We start from the raw sequence: 15,036 nt of genomic DNA, 5'->3' as shown, positions 1-15,036 counted from the left end.
AATTTGGTGAGCCAAGTGGGATTGGGGTACTGATCATTACCTGAAAGTGTCATCAAGATTGGGTGAAAAAATGTGTGCTGAGATTTCAGGAAACTCGTTGTTTTTTGGAAGCTTGGCAACCCCTTTCCATTAAAGTGATATGCGCCAGTCTCTGCTTAGTGCTACATCAATAAGAAACAAACCATAGAGATAGAACTTGGAACTACTTTATTGTGTCAAGTTTCAAAGTGCTAGCACAAACCGTGTTTGATTTAGAGTTCCAACTACATATATCCCTATAGGAGAAAACAGAGTGAAACCTAAAAATTAAAACTGTTACTGCCAACGAACGGTTCAACCTAGAAGACCGAAATTTGGTGAGCCAAGTGGGATTGGGGTACTGATCATTACCTGAACGTGTCACCAAGATTGGGTGAAAAAATGTGTGCTGAGATTTCAGGAAACTCGTAGTTTTTTGGAAGCTTGGCAACCCCTTTCCATGAAAGTGATTTGCGCCAGTCTCTGCTTAGGGCTACATCAATAGGAAACAACCATAGAGATAGAACTTGGAACTACTTTATTGTGTCAATTTTCAAAGAGCTAGCACAAACGGTGTTTGATTTAGAGTTCCAACTACATGTATCCATATAGGAGAAAACAGAGTGAAACCTAAAAATTAAAACTGTTACTTGCCAACGAAGGTTTAACCTAGAAGAACGAAATTTGTTGAGCCAAGTGGGATTGGGGTACTGATTATACCTGAACGTGTCATCAAGATTGGGTGAAAAAATGTGTGCTTAGATTTCAGGAAATTCCTAGTTATTTGGAAGCTTGGCAACCCCTTTCCATGAAAGTGATTTGCGCCAGTCTCTGCTTAGGGCTACATCAATAGGAAACAAACCATAGAGATAGAACTTGGAACTTATTTATTGTGTCAAGTTTCAAAGAGGTAGCACAAACCGTGTTTGATTTAGGGTTCCAACTACATGTACCCATATAGGAGAAAACAGAGTGAAAACTAAAAATTAAAACGGTTACTGCCAACGAATGGTTTAACGTAGAAGAACGAAATTTGGTGTGCCAAGTGGGATTGGGGTGCTGATCATTACCTAAAAGTGTCATCAAGATTGGTTGAAAAAATGTGTGCTGAGATTTCAGGAAACTCGTAGTTTTTTGGAAGCTTGGCAACCCCTTTCAATGAAAGTGATTTGTGCCAGTCGTTGCTTAGGGCTACATCAATAGGAAACAAACCATAGAGATAGAAGTTGGAACTACTTTATTGTGTCAAGTTTCAAAGAGCTAGAACAAGCGGTTTTGATTTAGAGTTCCAAATACATGTATCCATATAGGAGAAAACAGAGTTTAACCTAAAAATTAGAACTGTTACTGCCAACAAACGGTTTAACATAGAAGAACCAAATTTGGTGAGCCAACTGGGATTGGGGTACTTATCATTACCTGAAAGTGTCATCAAGGTGGGGTGAAAAAATGTGTGCTGAGTTTTCAGGAAACTCATAGTTTTTTGTTAGCTTGGCAACCCCTTTCCATGAATGGGATTTGCGCCAGTCACTGCTTAGGGCTACATCAATAGGAAACAAACCAAAGAGATAGAACTTGGAACTACTTTATTGTGTCAAGTTACAAAGAGCTAGCACAAACCGTGTTTGATTTAGAGTTCCAACTACATGTACACATATAGGAGAAAACGGAGTGAAACCTAAAAATTAAAACGGTTACTGCCAACGAACGGTTTAAACTAGAAGAACGAAATTTGGTGAGCCAAGTGGGATTGGGGTACTGATCATTACCTAAAAGTGTCATCAAGATTGGTTGAAAAAATATGTGCTGAGATTTCAGGAAACTGATTGTTTTTTGGAAGCTTTGCAACCCCTTTCCATGAAAGTGATTTGCGCCAGTCTCTGCTTAGGGCTACATCAATAGGAAACAAACCAAAGAGATAGAACTTGGAACTACTTTATTGTGTCAAGTTTCAAAGAGCTTGCAAAAACCGTGTTTGATTTAGAGTTTCAACTACATGTATCCATATAGGAGAAAACAAACTGAAGCCTAAAAATTAAAACTGTTACTGCCAACGAACAGTTTAACCTAGAAGAACGTAATTTGGTGAGTGAAGTGGGATTTGGGTCCTGATCATTAACTGAAAGTGTCATCAAGATTCTGGGAAAAAATGTGTGCTGAGATTGCAGGAAACTCGTAGTTTTTTGGAAGCTTGGCAACCCCTTTCCATTAAAGTGATTTGCGCCAGTCTCTGCTTAGGTCTACATCAATAGGAAACAAACCATAGAGATTGAACTTGGAACTAATTTATTGTGTCAAGTTTCAAAGAGCTAGCACAAACCGTGTTTGATTTAGAGTTCCAACTACATGTATCCTTATAGGAGAAAACAGAGTGAAGCCTAAAAATTAAAATGGTTACTGCCAACGAACGGTTTAACCTAGAAGAACGAAATTAGGTGAGCCAAGTGGGATTGGGGTCCTGATCATTACCTGAAAGTGTCATCAAGATAGGTTGAAAAAATGTGTGCTGATATTTCAGGAAAATCGAAGATTTTGGAAGTTTGGCAACCCCTTTCCATGAAAGTGATTTGAGCCAGTCTTTGCTTAGGGCTACATCAATAGGAAACAAAGCATAGAGATAGAACTTGGAACTACTTTATTGTGTCAAGTTTCAAAGACCTAGCACAAACCGTGTTTGATTTAGAGTTCCAACTACATGTATCCTTATAGGAGAAAACAGAGTGAAACCTAAAAATTAAAACTGTTACTGCTAACGAACGGTTTAACCTAGAAGAACGAAATTTGGTGAGCCAAGTGGCATTGGGGTCCTGATCATTACCTGTAAGTGCCATCAAGATTGGGTGAAAAAATGTGTGCTGAGATTTCAGGAAACTCTTAGTTTTTTGGAAGGTTGGCAACCCCTTTCCATGACAGTGATTTGCGCCAGTCTCTGCTGAGGACTACATCAATATGAAACAAACCATAGAGATAGAACTTGCAACTTCTTTTTTGTGTCAAGTTTCAAAGAGCTAGCACAAACCGTGTTTGATTTAGAATTGCAACTACATGTATCCATATAGGAGAAAACAGAGTGTAACCTAAAAATTAAAACAGTTATTGCCAACGAACGGATTAACTTAGAAGAACGAAATTTGGTGAGCCAACTGGGATTGGGGTACTTATCATTACCTGAAAGTGTCATCAAGGTGGCGAGAAAAAATGTGTGCTGAGATTTCAGGAAACTCATAGTTTTTTGTGAGCTTGGCAACCACTTTCCATGAAAGTGATTTGCGCCAGTCACTGCTTAGGGCTACATCAATAGGAAACAAACCATAGAGATAGAACTTGGAACTACTTTATTCTGTCAAGTTTCAAAGAGCTAGCACAAACCGTGTTTGATTTAGAGTTCCAACTACATGTACACATATAGGAGAAAACAGAGTGAAACGTAAAAATTAAAACGGTTACTGCCAACGAACGGTTTAACCTACTAGAACGCAAGTTTGGTGAGCCAAGTGGGATTGGGGTACTGATCATTACCTGAAAGTGTCATCAAGGTTGGGTGAAAAAATATGTGCTGAGATTTCAGGAAACTCGTTGTTTTTTGGAAGCTTGGCAACCCCTTTCCATGAAAGTGATTTGCGCCAGTCTCTGCTGAGGGCTACATCAATATGAAACAAACCATAGAGATAGAACTTGCAACTTCTTTTTTGTGTCAAGTTTCAAAGAGCTAGCACAAACCGTGTTTGATTTAGAATTGCAACTACATGTATCCATATAGGAGAAAACAGAGTGTAAACTAAAAATTAAAACAGTTATTGCCAACGAACGGATTAACCTAGAAGAACGAAATTTGGTGAGCCAACTGGGATTGGGGTACTTATCATTACCAGAAAGTGTCATCAAGGTGGCGTGAATAAATGTGTGCTGAGATTTCAGGAAACTCATAGTTTTTTGTGAGCTTGGCAACCACTTTCCATGAAAGTGATTTGCGCCAGTCACTGCTTAGGGCTACATCAATAGGAAACAAACCATAGAGATAGAACTTGGAACTACTTTATTGTGTCAAGTTTCAAAGAGCTAGCACAAACAGTGTTTGATTTAGAGTTCCAACAACATGTATCCATATAGGAGAAAACAGAGTGAAACCTAAATATTAAAACTGTTACTTGCCAACGAACGGTTTAAACTAGAAGAACGAAATTTGGTGAGCCAAGTGGGATTGGGGTACTGATCATTACCTGAAAGTGTCATCAAGATTGGTTGAAAAAATGTGTGCTGAGATTTCAGGAAACTCGTTGTTTTTTGGAAGCTTGGCAACCCCTTTCCATTAAAGTGATATGCGCCAGTCTCTGCTTAGTGCTACATCAATAAGAAACAAACCATAGAGATAGAACTTGGAACTACTTTATTGTGTCAAGTTTCAAAGTGCTAGCACAAACCGTGTTTGATTTAGAGTTCCAACTACATATATCCCTATAGGAGAAAACAGAGTGAAACCTAAAAATTAAAACTGTTACTGCCAACGAACGGTTCAACCTAGAAGACCGAAATTTGGTGAGCCAAGTGGGATTGGGGTACTGATCATTACCTGAACGTGTCACCAAGATTGGGTGAAAAAATGTGTGCTGAGATTTCAGGAAACTCGTAGTTTTTTGGAAGCTTGGCAACCCCTTTCCATGAAAGTGATTTCCGCCAGTCTCTGCTTAGGGCTACATCAATAGGAAACAACCATAGAGATAGAACTTGGAACTACTTTATTGTGTCAATTTTCAAAGAGCTAGCACAAACGGTGTTTGATTTAGAGTTCCAACTACATGTATCCATATAGGAGAAAACAGAGTGAAACCTAAAAATTAAAACTGTTACTTGCCAACGAAGGTTTAACCTAGAAGAACGAAATTTGTTGAGCCAAGTGGGATTGGGGTACTGATTATACCTGAACGTGTCATCAAGATTGGGTGAAAAAATGTGTGCTTAGATTTCAGGAAATTCCTAGTTATTTGGAAGCTTGGCAACCCCTTTCCATGAAAGTGATTTGCGCCAGTCTCTGCTTAGGGCTACATCAATAGGAAACAAACCATAGAGATAGAACTTGGAACTTATTTATTGTGTCAAGTTTCAAAGAGGTAGCACAAACCGTGTTTGATTTAGGGTTCCAACTACATGTACCCATATAGGAGAAAACAGAGTGAAACCTAAAAATTAAAACGGTTACTGCCAACGAATGGTTTAACGTAGAAGAACGAAATTTGGTGTGCCAAGTGGGATTGGGGTGCTGATCATTACCTAAAAGTGTCATCAAGATTGGTTGAAAAAATGTGTGCTGAGATTTCAGGAAACTCGTAGTTTTTTGGAAGCTTGGCAACCCCTTTCAATGAAAGTGATTTGTGCCAGTCGTTGCTTAGGGCTACATCAATAGGAAACAAACCATAGAGATAGAAGTTGGAACTACTTTATTGTGTCAAGTTTCAAAGAGCTAGAACAAGCGGTTTTGATTTAGAGTTCCAAATACATGTATCCATATAGGAGAAAACAGAGTTTAACCTAAAAATTAGAACTGTTACTGCCAACAAACGGTTTAACATAGAAGAACCAAATTTGGTGAGCCAACTGGGATTGGGGTACTTATCATTACCTGAAAGTGTCATCAAGGTGGGGTGAAAAAATGTGTGCTGAGTTTTCAGGAAACTCATAGTTTTTTGTTAGCTTGGCAACCCCTTTCCATGAATGGGATTTGCGCCAGTCACTGCTTAGGGCTACATCAATAGGAAACAAACCAAAGAGATAGAACTTGGAACTACTTTATTGTGTCAAGTTACAAAGAGCTAGCACAAACCGTGTTTGATTTAGAGTTCCAACTACATGTACACATATAGGAGAAAACGGAGTGAAACCTAAAAATTAAAACGGTTACTGCCAACGAACGGTTTAAACTAGAAGAACGAAATTTGGTGAGCCAAGTGGGATTGGGGTACTGATCATTACCTAAAAGTGTCATCAAGATTGGTTGAAAAAATATGTGCTGAGATTTCAGGAAACTGATTGTTTTTTGGAAGCTTTGCAACCCCTTTCCATGAAAGTGATTTGCGCCAGTCTCTGCTTAGGGCTACATCAATAGGAAACAAACCAAAGAGATAGAACTTGGAACTACTTTATTGTGTCAAGTTTCAAAGAGCTAGCAAAAACCGTGTTTGATTTAGAGTTCCAACTACATGTATCCATATAGGAGAAAACAAACTGAAGCCTAAAAATTAAAACTGTTACTGCCAACGAACAGTTTAACCTAGAAGAACGTAATTTGGTGAGTGAAGTGGGATTTGGGTCCTGATCATTAACTGAAAGTGTCATCAAGATTCTGGGAAAAAATGTGTGCTGAGATTGCAGGAAACTCGTAGTTTTTTGGAAGCTTGGCAACCCCTTTCCATTAAAGTGATTTGCGCCAGTCTCTGCCTAGGGCTACATCAATAGGAAACAAACCATAGAGATAGAACTTGGAACTACTTTATTGTGTCAAGTTTCAAAGAGCTAGCACAAACCGTGTTTGATATAGAGTTCCAACTACATGTATCCATATAGGAGAAAACAGAGTGAAACATGAAAATTAAAACTATTACTGCCAACAAACGGTTTAAACTAGAAGAACAAAATTTGGTGTGCCAAGTGGGATTGGGGTGCTGATCATTAACTAAAAGTTTCATCCAGATTGGGTGAAAAAATGTGTGCTGAGAATTCAGGAAACTTGTAGTTGTTTGAAAGCTTGGCAACCCCTTTCCATGAAAGTTATTTGCACCAGTCTCTGCTTAGGGCTACATCAATAGGAAACAAACCATAGAGATAGAACTTGGAACTTCTTTATTGTGTCAAGTTTCAAAGAGCTAGCACAAACCGTGTTCGATTTAGAGTTCCAACTACATGTATCCAAATAGGAGAAAACAGAGTGAAACCTAAAAATTAAAACTGTTACTGCCAACGAACGGTTTAACCAGGAAGAACGAAATTTGGTGAGCCAAGTGGGATTGGGGTACTGATAATACCTGAACGTGTCATCAAGACTGGTTGAAAAAATGTGTGCTGAGATTTCAGGAAACTCGTAGTTTTTTGGAAGCTTGGGAACCCCGTTCCATGAAAGTGATTTGCGCCAGTCTCTGCTTAGGGCTACATCAATAGGAAACAAACCATAGAGATAGAATTTGGAACTTATTTATTGTGTCAAGTTTCAAAGAGGTAGCACAAACCGTGTTTGATTTATAGTTCCAACTACATGTACCCATATAGGAGAAAACAGAGTGAAATCTAAAAATTAATACGGTTACTGCCAATGAACGGTTTAACCTAGAAGAACGAAATTTGGTGAGCCAAGTGGGATTGGGGTACTGATAATTACCTGAACGTGTCCTCAAGATTGGGTGAAAAAATGTGTGCTGAGATTTCAGGAAACTCTTAGTTTTTTGGAAGCTTGGCAACCCCTTTCCATGAAAGTGATTTGCGCCAGTTCTGCTGAGGGCTACATCAATAGGAAACAAACCATAGAGATAGAACTTGGAACTTCTTTTTTTGTGTCAAGTTTCAAAGAGCTAGCACAAACCGTGTTTGATTTAGAATTGAAACTACATGTATCCATTTAGGAGAAAACAGAGTGAAAACTAAAAATTAAAACAGTTATTGCCAACGAACGGTTTAACCTAGAAGAACGAAATTTGGTGAGGAAGTGGGATTGGGGTACTGATCATTACCTGAAAGTGTCATAAATATTGGGTGAAAAAATGTGTGCTGAGATTTCAGGAAACTCGTAGTTTTTGGGAAGCTTGGCAACCCCTTTCCATGAAAGTTATTTGCGCCAGTCTCTGCTTAGGGCTACATCAATAGGAAACAAACCATAGAGATAGAACTTGGAACTTCTTTATTGTGTCAAGTTTCAAAGAGGTAGCACAAACCGTGTTTGATTTAGAGTTCCATCTACATGTACCCATATAGGAGAAAACAGAGTGAAACCTAAAAATTAAAACGGTTACTGCCAACGAATGGTTTAACCTAGAAGAACGAAATTTGGTGTGCCAAGTGGGATTTTGGTGCTGATCATTACCTGAATGTGTCATCCAGATTGGTTGAAAAAATATGTGCTGAGATTTCAGGAAACTCGTAGTTTTTTGGAAGCTTGGCAACCCCTTTCCATGAAAGTGATTTGCGCCAGTCTCTGCTTAGGGCTACATCAATAGGAAACAAACCATAGAGATAGAACTTGGAACTACTTTATTGTGTCAATTTCAAAGAGCTAGCACAAGAGGTCTTTGATTTAGAGTTTCAAATACATGATTCATATAGGAGAAAACAGAGTTTAACCTAAAAATTAGAACTGTTACTGCCAACAAACGGTTTAACATAGAAGAACCAAATTTGGTGAGCCAACTGGGATTGGGGTACTTATCATTACCTGAACGTGTCATCAAGATTGGGTGAAAAAATGTGTGCTGAGATTTCAGGAAACTCGTAGTTTTTTGGAAGCTTGGCAACCCCTTTCCATGAAAGTGATATGTGCCAGTCTCTGCTTAGGGGTACATCAATAGGAATCAAACCATAGAGACAGAACTTGGAACTTATTTATTCTGTCAAGTTTCAAAGAGGTAGCACAAACCGTGTTTTATTTAGAGTTCCAAATACATGTATCCATATAGGAGAAAACAGAGTGAAACCAAAAAATTAAAACTCTTACTTGCCAACGAACGGTTTAAACTAGAAGAACGAAATTTGGTGAGCCAAGTTGGATTGGGGTACTGATCATTACCTGAACGTGTCATCAAGATTGGGTGAAAAAATGTGTGCTGAGATTTCAGGAAACTCGTACTTTTTTGGAAGCTTGGCAACCCCTTTCCATGAAAGTGATTTGCGCCAGTCTCTGCGTGGGGCAACATCAATAGTAAACAAACCATAGAGATAGAACTTGGAACTACTTTATTGTGTCAAGTTTCAAAGAGCTAGCACAAACCGTGTTTGATTTAGAGTTCCAAATACATGTATCCATATAGGAGAAAACAGAGTGAAACCTGAAAATTAAAACTGTTACTTGCCAACGAACGATTTAACCTAGAAGAACGAAATTTGGTGAGCCAAGTGGGATTGGGGTACTTATCATTACCTGAAAGTGTCATCAAGATTGGGTGAAAAAATGTGTGCGGATATTTCAGGAAACTCGTTTTTTGGAAGCTTGGCAACCCTTTTCCATGAAAGTGATTTGCGCCAGTCTCTGCTTAGGGCTACATCAATAGGAATCAAACCATAGAGATAGAACTTGGAACTTATTTATTCTGTCAAGTTTCAAAGAGGTAGCACAAACCGTGTTTTATTTAGAGTTCCAACTACATGTACCCATGTAGGAGAAAACAGAGTGAAATCTAAAAATTAAAACGGTTACTGCCAATGAACGGTTTAACCTAGAAGAACGAAATTTGGTGAGCCAAGTGGGATTGGGGTACTGATCATTACCTGAACGTGTCATCAAGATTGGGTGAAAAAATGTGTGCTGAGATTCAGAAAACTCGTAGTTTTTTGGAAGCTTGGCAACCCCTTTCCATGAAAGTGATTTGCGCCAGTCTCTGCCTAGGGCTACATCAATAGGAAACAAACCATAGAGATAGAACTTGGAACTTCTTTATTGTGTTAAGTTTCAAAGAGCTAGCACAAACCGTGTTTGATTTAGAGTTCCAACTACATGTATCCATTTAGGAGAAAACAGAGTGAAACCAAAAAATTAAAACTGTTACTGCCAACGAACGGTTTAAACTAGAAGAACGAAATTTGGTGAGCCAAGTGGGATTGGGGTACTGATCATTACCTGAAAGTGTCATCAAGATTGGGTGAAAAAATGTGTGCTGAGATTTCAGGAAACTCGTAGTTTTTTGGAAGCTTGGTAACCCCTTTCCATGAAAGTGATTTGCGCCAGTCTCTGCTTAGGGCTACATCAATAGGAAACAAACCATAGAAATAGAACTTGGAACTACTTTATTGTGTCAAGTTTCAAATAGCTAGCACAAACCGTGTTTGATTTAGAGTTCCAACTACATGAACCCATATAGGAGAAAACAGAGTGAAACCTAAAAATTAAAACGGTTACTGCCAACGAACGGTTTAACCTAGAAGAACGAAATTTGGTGTGCCAAGTGGGATTGGGGTACTGATCATTACCTGAACGTGTCATCAAGATTAGGTGAAAAAATGTGTGCTGAGATTTCAGGAAACTCGTAGTTTTTGGAAGCTTGGCAACCCCTTTCAATGAAAGTGATTTGCGCCAGTCTCTGCTTAGGGCTACATCAATAGGAAACAAACCATAGAGATAGAACTTGGAACTACATTATTGTGTCAATTTTCAAAGAGCTAGCACAAACCATGTTTGATTTAGAGTTCCAACTACATGTATCCATATAGGAGAAAACAGAGTGAAACCTAAAAATTAAAACTGTTACTTGCCAACGAAGGTTTAATCTAGAAGAACGAAAGTTGGTGAGCCATGTGGGATTGGGGTACTGATTATACCTGAACGTGTCATCAAGATTGGGTGAAAAAATGTGTGCTGAGATTTCATGAAACTCTTAGTTTTTTGGAAGGTTGGCAACCCCTTTCCATGAAAGTGATTTGCGCCAGTCTCTGCTGAGGGCTACATCAATATGAAACAAACTATAGAGATAGAACTTGCAACTTCTTTTTTGTGTCAAGTTTCAAAGAGCTAGCACAAACCGTGTTTGATTTAGAATTGCAACTACATGTATCCATATAGGAGAAAACAGAGTGTAAACTAAAAATTAAAACAGTTATTGCCAACGAACGGATTAACCTAGAAGAACGAAATTTGGTGAGCCAACTGGGATTGGGGTACTTATCATTACCAGAAAGTGTCATCAAGGTGGCGTGAATAAATGTGTGCTGAGATTTCAGGAAACTCATAGTTTTTTGTGAGCTTGGCAACCACTTTCCATGAAAGTGATTTGCGCCAGTCACTGCTTAGGGCTACATCAATAGGAAACAAACCATAGAGATAGAACTTGGAACTACTTTATTGTGTCAAGTTTCAAAGAGCTAGCACAAACAGTGTTTGATTTAGAGTTCCAACAACATGTATCCATATAGGAGAAAACAGAGTGAAACCTAAATATTAAAACTGTTACTTGCCAACGAACGGTTTAAACTAGAAGAACGAAATTTGGTGAGCCAAGTGGGATTGGGGTACTGATCATTACCTGAAAGTGTCATCAAGATTGGGTGAAAAAATGTGTGCTGAGATTTCAGGAAACTCGTTGTTTTTTGGAAGCTTGGCAACCCCTTTCCATTAAAGTGATATGCGCCAGTCTCTGCTTAGTGCTACATCAATAAGAAACAAACCATAGAGATACAACTTGGAACTACTTTATTGTGTCAAGTTTCAAAGTGCTAGCACAAACCGTGTTTGATTTAGAGTTCCAACTACATATATCCCTATAGGAGAAAACAGAGTGAAACCTAAAAATTAAAACTGTTACTGCCAACGAACGGTTCAACCTAGAAGACCGAAATTTGGTGAGCCAAGTGGGATTGGGGTACTGATCATTACCTGAACGTGTCACCAAGATTGGGTGAAAAAATGTGTGCTGAGATTTCAGGAAACTCGTAGTTTTTTGGAAGCTTGGCAACCCCTTTCCATGAAAGTGATTTGCGCCAGTCTCTGCTTAGGGCTACATCAATAGGAAACAACCATAGAGATAGAACTTGGAACTACTTTATTGTGTCAATTTTCAAAGAGCTAGCACAAACGGTGTTTGATTTAGAGTTCCAACTACATGTATCCATATAGGAGAAAACAGAGTGAAACCTAAAAATTAAAACTGTTACTTGCCAACGAAGGTTTAACCTAGAAGAACGAAATTTGTTGAGCCAAGTGGGATTGGGGTACTGATTATACCTGAACGTGTCATCAAGATTGGGTGAAAAAATGTGTGCTTAGATTTCAGGAAATTCCTAGTTATTTGGAAGCTTGGCAACCCCTTTCCATGAAAGTGATTTGCGCCAGTCTCTGCTTAGGGCTACATCAATAGGAAACAAACCATAGAGATAGAACTTGGAACTTATTTATTGTGTCAAGTTTCAAAGAGGTAGCACAAACCGTGTTTGATTTAGGGTTCCAACTACATGTACCCATATAGGAGAAAACAGAGTGAAACCTAAAAATTAAAACGGTTACTGCCAACGAATGGTTTAACGTAGAAGAACGAAATTTGGTGTGCCAAGTGGGATTGGGGTGCTGATCATTACCTAAAAGTGTCATCAAGATTGGTTGAAAAAATGTGTGCTGAGATTTCAGGAAACTCGTAGTTTTTTGGAAGCTTGGCAACCCCTTTCAATGAAAGTGATTTGTGCCAGTCGTTGCTTAGGGCTACATCAATAGGAAACAAACCATAGAGATAGAAGTTGGAACTACTTTATTGTGTCAAGTTTCAAAGAGCTAGAACAAGCGGTTTTGATTTAGAGTTCCAAATACATGTATCCATATAGGAGAAAACAGAGTTTAACCTAAAAATTAGAACTGTTACTGCCAACAAACGGTTTAACATAGAAGAACCAAATTTGGTGAGCCAACTGGGATTGGGGTACTTATCATTACCTGAAAGTGTCATCAAGGTGGGGTGAAAAAATGTGTGCTGAGTTTTCAGGAAACTCATAGTTTTTTGTTAGCTTGGCAACCCCTTTCCATGAATGGGATTTGCGCCAGTCACTGCTTAGGGCTACATCAATAGGAAACAAACCAAAGAGATAGAACTTGGAACTACTTTATTGTGTCAAGTTACAAAGAGCTAGCACAAACCGTGTTTGATTTAGAGTTCCAACTACATGTACACATATAGGAGAAAACGGAGTGAAACCTAAAAATTAAAACGGTTACTGCCAACGAACGGTTTAAACTAGAAGAACGAAATTTGGTGAGCCAAGTGGGATTGGGGTACTGATCATTACCTAAAAGTGTCATCAAGATTGGTTGAAAAAATATGTGCTGAGATTTCAGGAAACTGATTGTTTTTTGGAAGCTTTGCAACCCCTTTCCATGAAAGTGATTTGCGCCAGTCTCTGCTTAGGGCTACATCAATAGGAAACAAACCAAAGAGATAGAACTTGGAACTACTTTATTGTGTCAAGTTTCAAAGAGCTAGCAAAAACCGTGTTTGATTTAGAGTTCCAACTACATGTATCCATATAGGAGAAAACAAACTGAAGCCTAAAAATTAAAACTGTTACTGCCAACGAACAGTTTAACCTAGAAGAACGTAATTTGGTGAGTGAAGTGGGATTTGGGTCCTGATCATTAACTGAAAGTGTCATCAAGATTCTGGGAAAAAATGTGTGCTGAGATTGCAGGAAACTCGTAGTTTTTTGGAAGCTTGGCAACCCCTTTCCATTAAAGTGATTTGCGCCAGTCTCTGCCTAGGGCTACATCAATAGGAAACAAACCATAGAGATAGAACTTGGAACTACTTTATTGTGTCAAGTTTCAAAGAGCTAGCACAAACCGTGTTTGATATAGAGTTCCAACTACATGTATCCATATAGGAGAAAACAGAGTGAAACATGAAAATTAAAACTATTACTGCCAACAAACGGTTGAAACTAGAAGAACAAAATTTGGTGTGCCAAGTGGGATTGGGGTGCTGATCATTAACTAAAAGTTTCATCCAGATTGGGTGAAAAAATGTGTGCTGAGAATTCAGGAAACTTGTAGTTGTTTGAAAGCTTGGCAACCCCTTTCCATGAAAGTTATTTGCACCAGTCTCTGCTTAGGGCTACATCAATAGGAAACAAACCATAGAGATAGAACTTGGAACTTCTTTATTGTGTCAAGTTTCAACGAGCTAGCACAAACCGTGTTCGATTTAGTGTTCCAACTACATGTATCCAAATAGGAGAAAACAGAGTGAAACCTAAAAATTAAAACTGTTACTGCCAACGAACGGTTTAACCAGGAAGAACGAAATTTGGTGAGCCAAGTGGGATTGGGGTACTGATAATACCTGAACGTGTCATCAAGACTGGTTGAAAAAATGTGTGCTGAGATTTCAGGAAACTCGTAGTTTTTTGGAAGCTTGGGAACCCCGTTCCATGAAAGTGATTTGCGCCAGTCTCTGCTTAGGGCTACATCAATAGGAAACAAACCATAGAGATAGAATTTGGAACTTATTTATTGTGTCAAGTTTCAAAGAGGTAGCACAAACCGTGTTTGATTTATAGTTCCAACTACATGTACCCATATAGGAGAAAACAGAGTGAAATCTAAAAATTAATACGGTTACTGCCAATGAACGGTTTAACCTAGAAGAACGAAATTTGGTGAGCCAAGTGGGATTGGGGTACTGATAATTACCTGAACGTGTCCTCAAGATTGGGTGAAAAAATGTGTGCTGAGATTTCAGGAAACTCTTAGTTTTTTGGAAGCTTGGCAACCCCTTTCCATGAAAGTGATTTGCGCCAGTTCTGCTGAGGGCTACATCAATAGGAAACAAACCATAGAGATAGAACTTGGAACTTCTTTTTTTGTGTCAAGTTTCAAAGAGCTAGCACAAACCGTGTTTGATTTAGAATTGAAACTACATGTATCCATTTAGGAGAAAACAGAGTGAAAACTAAAAATTAAAACAGTTATTGCCAACGAACGGTTTAACCTAGAAGAACGAAATTTGGTGAGGAAGTGGGATTGGGGTACTGATCATTACCTGAAAGTGTCATAAATATTGGGTGAAAAAATGTGTGCTGAGATTTCAGGAAACTCGTAGTTTTTGGGAAGCTTGGCAACCCCTTTCCATGAAAGTTATTTGCGCCAGTCTCTGCTTAGGGCTACATCAATAGGAAACAAACCATAGAGATAGAACTTGGAACTTCTTTATTGTTTCAAGTTTCAAAGAGGTAGCACAAACCGTGTTTGATTTAGAGTTCCATCTACATGTACCCATATAGGAGAAAACAGAGTGAAACCTAAAAATTAAAACGGTTACTGCCAACGAATGGTTTAACCTAGAAGAACGAAAT

Source organism: Spermophilus citellus (genome assembly GCF_964194105.1).
Source record: "Spermophilus citellus genome assembly, chromosome: 14".
Taxonomy (NCBI): Eukaryota; Metazoa; Chordata; class Mammalia; order Rodentia; family Sciuridae; genus Spermophilus; species Spermophilus citellus.
Note: the sequence above shows the minus strand (reverse complement) of the source record.